This window comes from Chiloscyllium plagiosum, chromosome 23 (genome assembly GCF_004010195.1).
Source record: "Chiloscyllium plagiosum isolate BGI_BamShark_2017 chromosome 23, ASM401019v2, whole genome shotgun sequence".
Lineage (NCBI taxonomy): Eukaryota > Metazoa > Chordata > Chondrichthyes > Orectolobiformes > Hemiscylliidae > Chiloscyllium > Chiloscyllium plagiosum.
In genome coordinates, this window is record NC_057732.1 from 3,610,421 (window position 1) to 3,625,592 (window position 15,172).

A 15,172-nucleotide genomic window follows, 5' to 3' on the forward strand; every position below is an offset into this window, starting at 1 on the left:
TTTTTCCCATATGTTTTCCTTATTCCATTGTTTGTTCCCTGCTTCGCTTACGTCACTCATTTCCTTAAGACTTATCCCACAACTTCTGTTTATCCTGTCTTGTCCGTGACAAACTCTTATCTCTGACTCCCATAAGGGTGTTTGACGTCAGTCTATTGTAGGTTATTGATTAGGCATATCTTTTCTTCTATCAGCATCTATTTCTATCCAGAGGCCACTTTGACCTCTTTGATTAGGGTTTGTTCCTGTGTCTCCATGTAAGCGGGGGAAACAGATGCTTTCCTGTTTGCCCATACATCCACCATTGTTCTGTAATCACGTCTCATGCTAACATATCCTTTCTTTTTGCTGAATATAAATTTTCTCATTCCTGTTCTGTATCAGAATTTATAGTTGCAGAAATAACATTAATTCATTTATATCCCACAACAGGCAGTAATAGATATGGATGGGTGAGGGCATGTAAGAATTTGAAAATTAATCAGATGAGATTTATTCCTGTTCTGTATCAGAATTTATAGTTGCAGAAATAACATTAATTCATTTATATCCCACAACAGGCAGTAATAGATATGGATGGGTGAGGGCATGTAAGAATTTGAAAATTAATCAGATGAGATTTCAAATGCCAACATTTAATGGGTACATCAGACTTCTGTGTTGGAATATTATCAACTAGGAGAAAGTGAGGACTGCAGATACTGGAGCCTTAGAGAGAGTGTGGTGCTGGAAAAGCACAGCAGGTCAGGCAGCATCTGAGGAGCAGGAAAATTGACGACTCATGCATAAGCCCTGACTCCTGGTGAAGGGCTTATGCCTGAAACGTCGATTCTCCTGCTTCTCGGATATTGCCTGACCTGCTGCGCCTTTCCAGCACCATACTCTCGACTCGAATCTCCAGCATCTGAGTACTCACTTTCATCTAGTTAGGAAATTTTGACGAGCAAGTAACTGCCATTGCTCTTGCCTGAGTAGTATTGACCAAGCAGAGGCGTGAGTATTCGAAAAGGGCGAGATACTGAAAACTTCAAGTTTCTTGCATTTCAACTTTTAAGTTTCCTGGAATGTATTACTTCAAATTTCCTTTTTTTTTCATTTTGGACTACCAGTTTAAAAGTTTTTGGATGTTTCGATTTCCGATATTTTCTGTTCCTTTTTCACGATAATTTCGAACAGAGAAATAAATAATTGATCTTGAACTGGAACTAAGCCAAGCCTGCCTGTGTGTGTGTGTGTGTATGCGTTTGTTTGTTGGTGGGAGTGGAGAGAGGGGGAGGAGGAGGAGGCCCGGCAGAAAATGGGGGACGGACGTAGTTTCCTGAGGCGCTATCATCCGCCGGCGCCGAGGCGCTGAGAAGGAGGCTGCTGACCAAGAATACTACATCAGCCAGGACGACCCTCGCCGGCTCTGAAGTATTTCGAACGGCGTGGCAGATCAGCGGGAGCAGTGTCTCCTCCGTTCCGCAGGGAGGAGAGGGTGAGCGGCGGACCTTTGGCTCGAGTCCAGGCTTGCGGCGGCCATTTTGTGGCGCTGTCGGGCACCACCCCTCGCCGCCCGCCTGCGCATGCGCCACCAGCCGAACCGAGGGAGAGGTCACGAACTCTGACCCGCGGCGGAGCCGAGAAACCGGGGGGAGGGGGGGGAAAGGTTTCTGGGCTTTTCCGCCCCGTTTGAAAATAACGTCTCAGGTAAGAGGCGGAAACAGCGCTTGAACTTTCCGTCCCGAGCCGAATCCTGCCCGAGGCCCGACGCCCAAATGGCGGCGACAGCGGTCGCTGCTATAGACATCCAACAGGCGCCGCCCCACTGAGGCCTCGGGATCTTGAAGGAACCGGGATCCCGAGCAGGCCTGAAGAGGCCTCGGGCCTTTTTCTTCCCCCCCATCGGAACGGGAGCGGCGGCACTGCCTTCCAAGCGTTGTGTGTGTGCGCGCGCGAGAGGAGGAGGAAGAGGTGGCGGCCGAGGCGGACAGCGGAGAGTCCCGGCCTCAGGCCACCTTTTGCATATCTGACGAAAGCGGTTCACCCCCTCCCGGTGACCTTTCACCCAGAGCAGCCGCAGCTCCAGCTCCGACTCCGGCGGCCTCATTGCTGCAGCCACATTCCCCTCATCTCATTTCTTATCCCCTCAACCGGCTCCCAGCCTCTGTCCCATTATTCCGCCCTGCCAGGCCCATGGACTGAGCTTCCTTCTGGAGCAGGCAGCGGGCTCAAGTTGAGCTGCACCCCAAAATGCAGAGTGTGTGCTCATGCAACCAGTCCCTTCTGAGAGCTCAATTCTTCTCTAGCAGATTCCAGCTTTCTCTTGGAATGGATAGTGCTTGTGTTTTTATTGCAAATTTACCAAATAGGCCTAGGGGTTGTCACCACGGCGACATCATGTCAAGAACTTGAAAGGGACTGGGAGCAAATGTAAACTTGGTTGTTGGCTATTGGACGATAAAAAGAGTTTGAATGACTTTTTATTTTAATTGTTTGCAAGTATGTGTGGGTCGTTTGTTTAGTTGCTCTTAAGGATGTGAGAATCTGATGTGAAAAGTAAAGAATTATAGGGAAGGGGCAGTTGGCAGGTTCCAGATGGATTATGTACCATTTTATGATTTCAGTTGTCGTCATTGTGCAAAAGAAAGGACATATGTGGCATTGCAAAAAGGGCTACCAGAATTGAGGATGTAGTTTGGTAAAGAGAGGATTGATTAAGCTAAAGATTTCTTCTCTGGAAAAGAGAATGCAAGAGGAAACCTGATCCATTGACTTATGAAGGTTTGATAAAGTGAACATAGAGAAACTTTACACAAAGTCAAATTCAGTCACTAACAGACCAATTTAACAATTGACTTTAGGAAGTATTTCCTCAACAGTTTAGAAGGCTGTTGAGTCAAAAGTAGTTAAAATAAATAACACTTCCAATTTTATTTAGGCAGGTTTGGTGCAAAAATAAGAATGGAAGAATGTGGAAGCAGAGGTCAGTGGGAGAATCTTTGTGTAAAAGTAAATATTGGTGCAGATCACTTGAGCGGAATGGTCTTTTTTTTTTACTGTATTTCTGGGTAATATGTTCTATCCACTTGTCAATAGGGAGTGTCATAATGGTCAAGTTTTCAATACCTAATTTACGTGGTTGAATTGAACTTTTGAGATGCAGTACTATTTGTGATTTAGTTTATTGCATGTTCTATAGGGACTGCTTGTTTTTGCCTACGAATGGGTGTATTTATGCCAATATCATTGTTTCTGTCAAATAAATTCTACTGTTTGGTCATAAATTTGGACTACAAATTAAAAGTTAGGAAATGGCCTAAAGCTGAGTATGGCTGCAACTCCAGTGTTGTGATAATGAATTCTTCCTTTGTTTTGAAGAATGGATGTTCAACAAAGCACAATCAGTTTATTGTAATATGTTGTGTGTCATTAGGCCAAGCCAATATCATTCATTGTAAATATTGGATATAAATCAGTGTTAGAGGGATGGGTGGAGGTATTGGCTTAATGCTGCGCACACTTATTCTGAAGGCACTTGACTCTTGTCAAATGTCAATATCGCTTGATAGTAACAACTTCTGTATTTGGGTCTGCCCAAAATTGCAAGCTCTGAGGTTGGTTCATATCTCGGCTATATCCTTGGTGTGGGGTCCTGTGTTTTAGCTGGCTGTAGAGTACTGCCTTTGGTACCTAAGAATCCTCCATGTGAACCGTGTAATACATTATGTGAGCTCTGATGAGCACTCACTCGATGCCATGTATGCAGCCTTCGAGTCGAAGATTCGAAGAGTCCCACCATCTATGTTGCAAATAGATCTCTGATAGCAATCAATCTAAATCTAAAAGTTCAGTGATGCTTTGGAAATCATGGCGCTTAATTTAATCTGTGCACGCTTAGTGTTTAGGTAGTGAGGATTCTGTCATCCACATTTCCTATGTTTTGACTATTGGCAAGGAAGTCCTCAGCTAGCATATCATCCCAGGTGCAAAGGTCTCTTCAGACCAGCAGAACCAGCTAATGTACGCAGACTGTGAATATCAGTGCTTGCTGCAGTCTCGCTGAGCACGAGCAATGGATTGAGACCTCTGATAACCTGAAGCTTCAGTTATTTTTATCTAAATTTGTTGATGTGTCCACTCTTGGAACGTGATCTAGCTGTTGTTGGAGTCTGCAATTAGTGACCTTCACAATGACACTTGTAATATTGGCCCATCTTAAGCCTCTCTCTGCTTGTCAAAGTTCTTCAACATAGTATCACCTCCCAAATCCACGCAGTCCTTCTAGGAACTTCACATTTGAACAAACCTAATCTCAGTATGTCACAGCATGAAAAAGCCTTTATCAAAGTCATTAATGACATTGTATGTGACCAACATTGGTAAACTTTCCTTCCCTTGTCCTTGTTGATCTCACTGCACACACCTCAGTGCTGTTCATTCAGCTGGACGGAACTGCACTTGCCTCGTTCTGTTGATGCAAGATCTGTTCAATTTGTCTGCCATTTATGTGTTTTGATTTGTTAGTTCCCTGGACGTGCTCATGAGCGAACCAATGTTTGCTCGTAGAAACTCATGCTATTTTAATATTTCAAGCTTTTTCTTGTACTCTAAGTTCTCTCTCCTTATTAATGTTTTAATCATTTTTTTATATTCTATCCAATCATATGACTTGCCACTCATATTTCTCTCATTTTGATTCTGCCTTTAACTCAGTTAGCCATGAAAGATGTGAGTTCTCTTGAAATGTCTTGTTCACTGGATTGTTCTTTAATTGAGTATTCTGAAATATCTCCTTGAATGGTTGCCACTGCATTGCTATTGACCTTTTCTGTAACCCAATTTCTCAGTTCCCATTCTTAGTGTCCCCATTGCCCTTAGTTAAGTTTTTAAAGTACCAGTCTTAGATCCACACTTCTCTTCCTCACTGCAGTTGATATCCAGTCATTTAATAATCATTGTTACCTCGAGGCTCGGACACCACAAGGTCATTAATTAATCCTGTCTCTTCGAACATTACCAATTCTCATATAAACTGTTGTCTGACTATGAAATGTGTTCAGAACATGCTGCACTAACAAACTGTCCCAAAAATACTCCATGAACTTATCTTTGCAGAATTATGTGCTTTTGTTTTCATGAATATATACCTGATCATTTTTGTTTTTTATTTGAGTATTATCCATAAATGCATAATAGTCAGATTCAGGCATTGTTCACACATGCTGGAAGAAAGACATGTATTTCAATATCCCTTTTACAACAACAAAGCAGCTTGATTGTTTAATAGCTGGTGAATGCTTTTGAAGTGTCTATTGTAGGAAATGTGATAGCCAGCATGCACTTAACAAGTTACTACAAATCTTGATACTGGCTAGTAAGCAACAAGATTGTTTAATGTCTAACTGTGTGGCATTCCCTCAGTGTTGCATTGTGCCAATCTTTGCCATCCTCTACCATTGTCTCTTTCATTTTAAAAAGGCTGAATAGGACCAAACTGAAAAGGCTGAATATAATACAGTATAATGAAATTTTAAAACGAAAAATGCTAGTAAAAATGTGGGCAGCAGAGTTTTGAATGAGCTTAGGTTATGTAGGATGGAAGATGGGTGACCATCCAGACGAGAATGGTAATCTATGGATTAGAGTTTCTTCAGAAAATGAACTGAAACAAGTGGAACTGTTATGGACATGTGTAAGTGGAGGGTGAACTGTGGTTGGAAGTTCATCTTGAAGTCAGAGTCAATACCATTGTTACAAATTTGTTATAGCTGCTAACTGTTGTCAGAGATTGAGTTCCTAACTAGAAAGCAGGTTGACAGTGGGGCTCAATGTGACCATGTTGGCCTTCTCAATATTTTGTTGGAAATTTCTGTTCACCTGGTGCGCAGCCAGCAATGTGACAAATCCAAGGCAGTGGTTGTGGTGCAAGTTTTGACCACTTATTTGGTGATCAGTTTTAAGTGAGTGACTTCAAAAATATTTTTGAGTTCATGTGGAAGTTACTTTCAAGGCCAAAATTTGTTGCCTATCCATAATCGCCCTTGACAAATAGTTGGGAACCATTACCTTTAACTGCTATAGTCTATATGCTGTAGGTACACATACAATGCTGCTAGGAATGAATTTGCAGGTTTTTTGATTCCATTGTTTTCTCCCTTGCTTCTCTTAGCAATCTGAAATGGGAACGATTAAACCGTAGAGGGATTTGAACCCAACGAAGGTTGTGGACTTCTTTGTTCTTGATGGTATTGTGTTCCTCACATTTTGTTGGAGCTGCACTCCAGGTAAATTGAGATGATTCCATCACACTCCTGATTTGAGCCTTGTTGAAGGTGGACGGGCTTTGTGGAGTCTCGGGTTCTGATATGCTGTTGTAGCCACGGTATTTGTATAGCTCTTCCAATTAGGTTTCTGGTTAATGATGAACTTGGGTTGTTGGTACCCTTAAATGCCAAGGAAAGGTCAGGCTCTCTTATTGGAGATGATTGTAACGTGGCAATGATAATTGCTTGGCTTGCCTACCACTTATCACCCCCACATCCAGATGATGGTCAGTTTTCCTTGCATGATTCTTTCTTTCTGATGAATTGAGAATAGAACTAAACACTACAATTATCAATCAGTGCCTCCACTCTGACCCTATGAAGGATGGAACGTCATTATTGAAGTGAATAATAGTTGTTGACCTTAAAGATATCACCTAGATGAACTCCTGCAGTAATGTCCGAGAATCAGACATAATTGCTGGAGACCAATCTTTGTTTCTCGTGCTGCATTTGACTGCAACAGTGGAGGTTTCCCAGAATGCCATTGGCTTTAATTTTACTAGATTTTCTTGATGCCACATTGAACCAAATGCTGCCTTGAGGTCAAGGGCAGTCACTCACTCACCCTGTAATTCAGTTCTTTTGTCCATATTTGGACAAGGTGTAGTGTGTGCTCCAGGCAAACGTTGACCTGAGACTGCTAAGTAGTTATTTGTCAGTGCCAGTTAGTAGCACTGTTGACAATTCCTTTTGTGCTTTGCTGATGCTTGAAAATACGCTGGTGTGTAATTAGTTGGATTGAGTTTATCCCCTTTTTTATAGATGGACGTAACTCGGCAATTATCCACTTTCTTCTTATCTGCCTCAGTCGAAGCAAAACGCTCAGAGACACAGTATGGCTTTACCTCCTTCATCTTTATTCCAGGGCCTGGAATAGGAGAGAGCAATCGCCCATGTGCACAGAGACATGAGTTCATGATCTTCTCTGGAATAGCAGTTTCTTAATGAAGTATATAGTAATTTTACAGGGAAGAATATCGAGATAAGGCAACATGCATATTGATTGGGTGACCATTACAATCAGCGAGCATCAACAGTAAAGATTAAGCCATCTGCTGTTACACAATGAATGTTCTTAACCTTAACTGGCTTCACATAATGAATACTTTTCACCTTCATAAACTAACCTTACTTACTGAATGCTTCCAATATTGTTAAATGCCTCTACGTAATGAATGCTTTTCCACCTTTTAATCCATTACCCTTGCTTCCAGCACCCCATTGTTAACTAAGTTCTTATCTGATCTGAGTCATGGTCAGCTGAACCTCTTTCACAAAACTCAAAACCTAACTTTTTCCCTACCTGCTCATGCCCAATACACATTGTCAAGATAGATGCCAATCTTGTGGGTCTACTGGAACTCTTTGAATAAGACAAGCTAGTTCTGGATCATATCTTCACTGTTATAGCATAAGATGCTAGTTTGTGTGAGTAAGATTTACAGATGAGTAAATTTAACTGAGTTATTCAAGCAGTAAAGGTGCATTGATATGTATCTGTATGATAGTTAGTCAGTGGTTAATTTCAGAAAATCGTACTATTCTATGTACCTGATCTTTGCGTTTTAGGACAAAATGCTATAAAATAACTTTATCAAACCAAGAAAATAAGACTGAATAATTGCTGCACTTTTAATTTTCAAGATATTTGAGAATATTTAAATACTGTTATGATATTTTCAGTTTAATGAATTTATGAAAGTGACGTTCATAAATATCACCAAATTAAGAATTTTGACCCTGTATTGTATATATTTTAAAAAGTCTTCAATTCAAGTCTGAAGTTCCACGTGTGTAAATCCAGAACAAGGGAGTATATACCTAAGGTAGTCAACCACAGATCCAATAAGGAATTATTCTCTTAACGCAGCATTTGCTGCCAGTAGAGTGGTTAAAGCAGGTAGTAGTGACATATTTTTGATACATGCCAAAGAGTAATAGAGGAACAAGAGAAAGGGGAGGTAATTATTTGAGGGAGGAGGTGGATAAAGTAGAATAGGAGAGGTAACTATTTGAGGAAGGAGGTGGCTAAGATAGAATATAAACTCTGCAATCGATCAGTTGTGGTGAATGGTGTGCTTCTGTACTATAGCTTGCAAAATCCTTTTTGTGCTTGGCTGATCATTCTAGTTTTTTTATTCAATTTAAGAATGCTGTAAAGGGAGGCAATGGCACAGTGATAATGTCACTGGACTAACAATCTAGGACCATAGATTGGCGGCATGGGTTTGAATCTCACCGTCTCAGATAGTGAAACTTGAATTCAATAAAATCTGCAATGAAGAGCTTTCCTAAAGGTGACCATGTAACCATTGTCAATTATCGTAAAAACCCATCCTTTAGAGAAAGCGATTTGTTGTCCTTGTCTGGCCTACCTGTGACTCCAGACCAATAGAAAAGTAGTTAATGGGCAGTAAATGTTGGCCTAGGGACAAATTTTATTCCCCCTAGAAGTCCTAAGTATGAAATTAAGTGTGTTTTTTCAATGTAGTTTCAATTTAATATTGATCGATATTGGACTCTGTTGTATTTTATGAGGATTATATACTTGCAGCTTTAATATGACTCAGTCTATGAGTTTGCAAAGATTTTGATTTTAATTTGAACACTTAGTTTAATTTTTCATAATGCACTGATTCTTTTTGATTGGAATGATAGTCAAGTTATGGATTATCTAGGAATCCACTTGGCTTCAAACCATATAAAATTTGTGCAAAATACTTTTTGTTTTGCTGCACTTCACGTTATTTTGTTTATTTTAGCTGCTCCTGCCAGTTGAGTTCCAATTGAATGCATTGCAAAACACTAATTCTTGTGAAGTGCACTGCTTCAGCCGTGCTTTGGTGATGGCATGTTCTCACTCCTAAGTCAAAAGGTTGTGTATTTTTACATCTTGAATGGATGGTGAAAGGATCTCATGGCTTTATTTGGTAGTAATCAATGGCATCCATTCTGAATTCCTAACATCCATGTAACTGGAGTATTCCATGAATGTGGATAGAGATTAAAGTCATTGTTGTGCTCAAGTTGAGAAAACCTGCTGCAAACCCAGCTGGTTATTTGTTCATGTCTCTGCAGTGTAGCTCTTACAGTTTCTTTGAGCAACTGTTCCAGTCTGTACACACTCTTTGTATTTCTGGCCTTGCTGTTGTATACTTGTTAGCAGAATGCAGTTGTCCTGTGTGAGCAGAGAAAATCTACTCTCGATGCTTGAGCACTGTCCTTCAGACTACAATTCTAATTGTCAGTGGTACACTGAAACCAACTTTCATGCAATGGCACCCAGGCCTGTCTAATATCTCATTTGCAGAATAAAAGAATTGGACCACATTGAAGCCAAACCGACTGAATATGTGATGTAGATCATGCAAACCTTTCAAGAACTTTGTGAATGCTTTGAGTGATACAAGAGTTTTACAAAAAGGATAAATGGCTGTAAATGATATCACTGCCATCAATAAAGATCTGATAAATGATCCAGCAGCAGAAACTGCACTATGTGACCTTTCTCAAACCAAGTTATACACTCTCTCCATGCAAAGACATCACATCTCCTCCGCATGTAGAATTTCAAGGACAACCAGCATGTCAATTTAGTTATCTGGATTCAGACTGTTCACCACATGAATGTAGCAGACAAAAAAAATTAACACTGCATTCCACTCCACAATGACACAGTGGTATACCTTAGCTGCCCATTTGGATCTAGATTTGTAAGGATGTAGGATGCAAAATATTTATGAGAATGTTTGAAGATGAATAGAAACGGTTCCCTGATGGCCTGGTAAAAATTCTTTCCTCAGTCGACATCGGTAAAACAAATCTGGTTATAATTATTTGTGGGACAATGCTGCCATGTTTTCTATGTTATAACCATGACTACATTTAAAAGAGCTTCGTTGCCCCAAAGTACATTACAGACAATCTATGGTGGTGAAAGATGCTTGTGAAAATTACCTTATTGTGGGTATTACTATGTTCAATATTGTTGACTTGAAGTCTTCGGTGTACAAATATGCAGATTATGCCCTTGCTAAGGGATGAAATAGAGGAATGTTTTTTAAATTAAAAATGAAATCTCTTCACAGTTTCTCCTCTTCCTACCTAGTTACCCACCTTTAGCCCCACTTCATAGGCTTTATCCTTGTCTTTCCCTTCTGGGCTGTTCTAACCCCGAAGTCGAGAATGTGTTACTGACATACATTTGTGCAGCTATTTACTTTCCATTCCTTTTAAAGGCCACCTTTGTAACCATGCTTTTCTCTTCTGTTCTCTTTTGCTACTGCTTGGCATCTGGTTTTGTTTCTATGGAGTCCCGTACTATGGTTATTTTCATTAACAATGCTAAATCTCTAAGTTGAGCAATTTTCTGATAACAAATTGTTGCACTGATGTAAGGAGGAGGATTTCATGTATCCCAAAAAATTGGTTTGTCCTTGTGAATGTTCCGCGCCCCCCCCCCCCACCGTGTTTCTAGCCGATCCACATTCTTTTTTTGCCTTTAATTTCTGCAAGTCTAGCCAACCTTAGATTGAAATACTTGACTATGCTTTTAGCATGCATGAATTGGATTACAGCCATTAAATTGTCCCTGACTATTCCATTACTTGGAAATGGGTCACTGGAAATGCTGCATTTGTGATTGTTCTGTGATTTGTACAGGTGAAAGGGTAACATTTTCAACTTTCCAGTTGGGACAGGTCACTGTATTAGATTGTGCTGATAACAGAGATAACATGAAATGATTATCTTGCTGCGTTCCAGTCAACAACATTTGCTCTATTAAAGTAAAACTATGCATGGTGTAAAATCTATTTCTGAAGATATGCTTACTTATGATTATTAAACCCATTGTAGTTGTTTGCAGAATCATAGAACTGTTGCAGCACCAATACAGATTAATTGACCCATTGTCTGCAACAGTTCTCTGATCATTTCACTTCATGCCTATCTCCTGCTGACTCATCTTAAAACAGCACATTGTTCCTTTCTAGTCTAATTCCTCTTGAATGCCTCGATTGAACATGCCTCCACCACACTCAGGTAGTGTATGCCAGACTTCAATCACTTACCAAATGAAAAAGTTTTATTTCCTATTCAACATGAACAATTACAATAATTGATCTATAAAAGATTAAACTCGCTCAAATTTTAAGGTAAATTTAAGTGCAATTGCTGATTATGATATGAGATACACTATTTGTATTTGCCACATTGTAAAGTATGAGTAAGCAAACTTATAAGTTGCTGACTGTAAAACGTTATTTTCTTTTGGGCTGATTTTAATGTCAATGTCACTGCTAGTGGCACAACAGTATGCATGTGCAGAAATTGTGTTGTAATTGTATGTCCCTGATGAAAGAACAGTTGCCCTAATAGTTGGAAAACATTTTCTTTTACTTTGAGTTCTCTTTCAGCAATGTATCCCACTTAATTAAGTCGCTTGAAACTAATTATCATGGTGTTTGCTATCAATGTCATGTTGTAGATTTTTAACATTTTACCTGTAGTCGAAGTTGATATTGGCCAACCATAAGAGAAAGTATCCAGTTTTTATGAATAAGAAGAAAAGTTTGTTTTCAGTAATGCAAGGCCCATCTGCAATGTCAGTTTAATGCCTCGGCAGTAGATTTAGATGTGCCTTTGTGTTTCTGTTTTATGTTTCTTGTGCTGTGAGCCATTATTGTGTAGAATTATCAATGTTTTTCAGTAACTGGAAAATTGTTGGAGTCAAACTTGATCAAAATCTAAGTTTTTGAATGAAGGTGGCCTGGTCTGCGGTAACTTCTGCTCTCAGTGGCATGCAGTGAAGCAGCAAATTTCAGTGTGCACATTTCAGGTTGTCATTCTTGTAGATTTGTTTTGTAATATTTGGCATACTTCCTCTGATATTAAATTTAATTTGTTAATTTGACATTACTGGACATACCCCAAAACAGACAATATAGTTTTCTGTAAGGAAAGAAATGCCAAATTTGTTTTGGATCTTATTCTGCTTTGGACCGCAAACAATTTGGATTGTTTGTGAATTTTACGCTCTTGAAGCTGAGGGCAGAATTGGCATCAAACTGTAAAACATGTGCTTTGTGGTTTCTAGCACCATCAAGCCTGTCCAATTGAGTTTCATAGCAAGTTAATATACCGGTTTTTATTTCCCAATCCAAGAGAATTCCTATTGCAGAGTCAGGATATTTTTGTCCATTCTCCCCACACAGCCTCTGAAGTTAGGCTGTCTATTTTGTGTTCACCCCTATAGTTAAGGGTTCCCAATTATTCTATTTTGAACCAGGGGAAAATCTATTTTCACTTTCTCTAGAACATGCATTTCGATTTGCTATCTTCAGATCAGTTCTATAGATTTTCATGGTGAAGCATTAGATTAGATTAGATTACATTACAATGTGGAAACAGGCCCTTCGGCCCAACAAGTCCACACCGACCCGCCGAAGCGCAACCCACCCATACCCCTACATTTACCCCTTACCTAACACTACGGGCAATTTAGCATGGCCAATTCACCTGACCCGGCACATCTTTGGACTGTGGGAGGAAACCGGAGCACCCGGAGGAAACCCACGCAGACACGGAGAGAACGTGCAAACTCCACACAGTCAGTCGCCTGAGGCGGGAATTGAACCCGGGTCTCTGGCGCTGTGAGGCAGCAGTGCTAACCACTGTGCCAGCGTGCCGCCCACAAAGAACCTTTGTTACTTGAACCTTTAGTTATATAAATATTTAGTTATATAAATATTTATATTTAGTTATATAAATATTTATATAACTATGCTAGTTTACAAATGATTTGGAGATGCTGGGTGGCTGATGAAGGGGCAACACTCTGAAAACTAGTGCTTCCAATTAAACCTGTTGGACTATAATCTGGTGTTGTGTGATTTTTAACCTAGTTTACAAATTGAGCCACTAGTCTACAACTCAAGTCATTAGAGTGCATATTGCAGATAGTTGCTACTTTGCACCAGTGGTGTAGAAATTGTTTAAGGGGTGGTTTGGGACCTGCACAATTAGCTTGTTTTGCGATTGTTGAGTGTTGTATTAGCAGCACTCACCCAGGCCAGTGGAGAATCTACCATCACACTTCTCACTTATACATTGTATAAATAAAAGAAAATAACAAAACTGGCCAAATTGCTTAAGTGGCTTTCACGATGTGTTGCTCCACAGGCTTAGGTGATGGCTTGTTGGTTTTATTTTGAAGCTGTCGATCAGGGTCACCTTTTCAGTTCACTCAGGCAAAGACAATAATATTTATAACTTAATTTCCTGTATTTTGAGCTTCCAGGAACTGCTTACGGGAAGATAGGCAGGGAGCTTTTAAATTTTTGTGTTGTAGCATCAACAGCCAAACTCGTTCTCACTGAAATCACAGTCAAAAACCCAATTTGAGCTCTGACCGCTCCCTAACTGACAGATTGACTCATAAAGTTATACAACACAGAAATAGATCCTTCGGTCCAACTCCTCCATGTCAAACAGCCACCCCAATCTGACCTAGTCCCATCTGCTGGCATTTGGCCCATATCCCTCGAAACCTTTCTTATTAATCTACCCATTCTAATGCCTTTTAAATATTGTAATTGTACCTTCCTCCGCCACTTCATCTGGTAGCTCATGCCATATACGCACTGCCCTTTGCATGAGAAAAATACCCTTTTTAAAATCTTTCTCCCCTCACCTTCAATCTAAATCCTCTAGTTTTAGATCCCTCACCATAGAAAAAAAACATTGGCTATTCCCTCAGCCATGCCTCCCATGATTTTATAAACCTATATAAAGTTACCAATCAGCTTCCGATGCTATTCAGCCTTTCCTTATAACTTGAACCTTCCAGTTCCAGCAACATCCTTGTAAATCTTTTCTGCATACTCTCAAATTTAACGATATCTTTCCTATAGAAGGATGACACAGTATTCTACAAGTGGCCTCATCAATGTCCTGTACAGGCAACGTGACATCCCAACTCTTAAATGCAATGTTATGACTAATGAAGGCAAGTGTGCCACACGCCACCTTCACCACCTTGTCTACCTACGACTCCATTAAAAGTCAAAAAAGTCTGAAAGTCCTGGAACAGTGACCAAATCCAGTTTGTGTCAGAGAGCTGGTGACTGCAAACTCCTGTGATGGTATTGGAAATATATTGATATACTATAGTGTTTATGATAGGTCAGGTAAATTTGCAAGGCCTTGAGCTTTGTTTGGAGAGAAAATGAGGTCTGCAGATGCTGGAGATCAGAGTCGGAAATGTGTCGCTGGAGAAGCGCAGCAGGTCAGGCAGCATCTAGGGAACAGGAGAATCGACGTTTCGGGCATTAGCCCTCCTTCAGGAATGAGGAAAGTTTGTCCAGCAGGCTAAGATAAAAGATAGGGAGGAGGGACTTGGGGGAGGGGCGTCGGAAATGTGATAGGTGGAAAAAGGTCAAGGTGAGGGTGATAGGACAGATTGGGGGGGGGGCGGAGAGGTCGGGAAGAAGATTCTATCAGGACATAGTGATCAAAAATGGTGTGTTTTGGCTTGTGCATGAGATGAATTTTCATAGACCAGCTGCCATATCTCACGAGGGTAGCAATCTAATCTCATTTTCACTGTCTTATCAATATAGTCAAGACTGCTTAAACAGGAGGTGCAAGACTTGCGCCCACACCTCCCCTCTCACCTCCCTCCAAGGCCCCAAAGGAAACTTCCATATCCGCCACAGATTCACCTGTACCTCCACACATATCATCTATTGCATCCCCTGTACCCGATGTGGCCTCCTCTATATTGGGGAGACAGGCCGCCTACTTGCGAAGCGTTTCAGAGAACACCTCTGGGACACCCGGACCAACCAACCCAAACACCCTGT

The 15,172-nt window shown here is 40.6% G+C and overlaps 1 protein-coding gene across 9 annotated transcripts in view; it reads left to right on the forward strand.

Moving 5' to 3' along the window:
- Nucleotides 1–1,298: 1,298 nt before the first annotated feature.
- Nucleotides 1,299–15,172, forward strand: part of LOC122561550 (nuclear receptor subfamily 2 group C member 1-A-like) — a 123,378-nt gene continuing 109,504 nt past the window's right edge. For 5 of the 9 annotated variants that reach the window (XM_043713314.1, XM_043713320.1, XM_043713323.1 and 2 more), the window contains exons 1-2: nt 1,299–1,689; nt 6,152–6,266. The gene's annotated coding sequence lies outside the window, so the exon portion shown is untranslated. The remainder of the gene's footprint in view (nt 1,690–6,151; nt 6,267–15,172) is intronic. The other 4 variants (XM_043713316.1, XM_043713322.1, XM_043713317.1 and 1 more) reach the window with 3 other exon arrangements.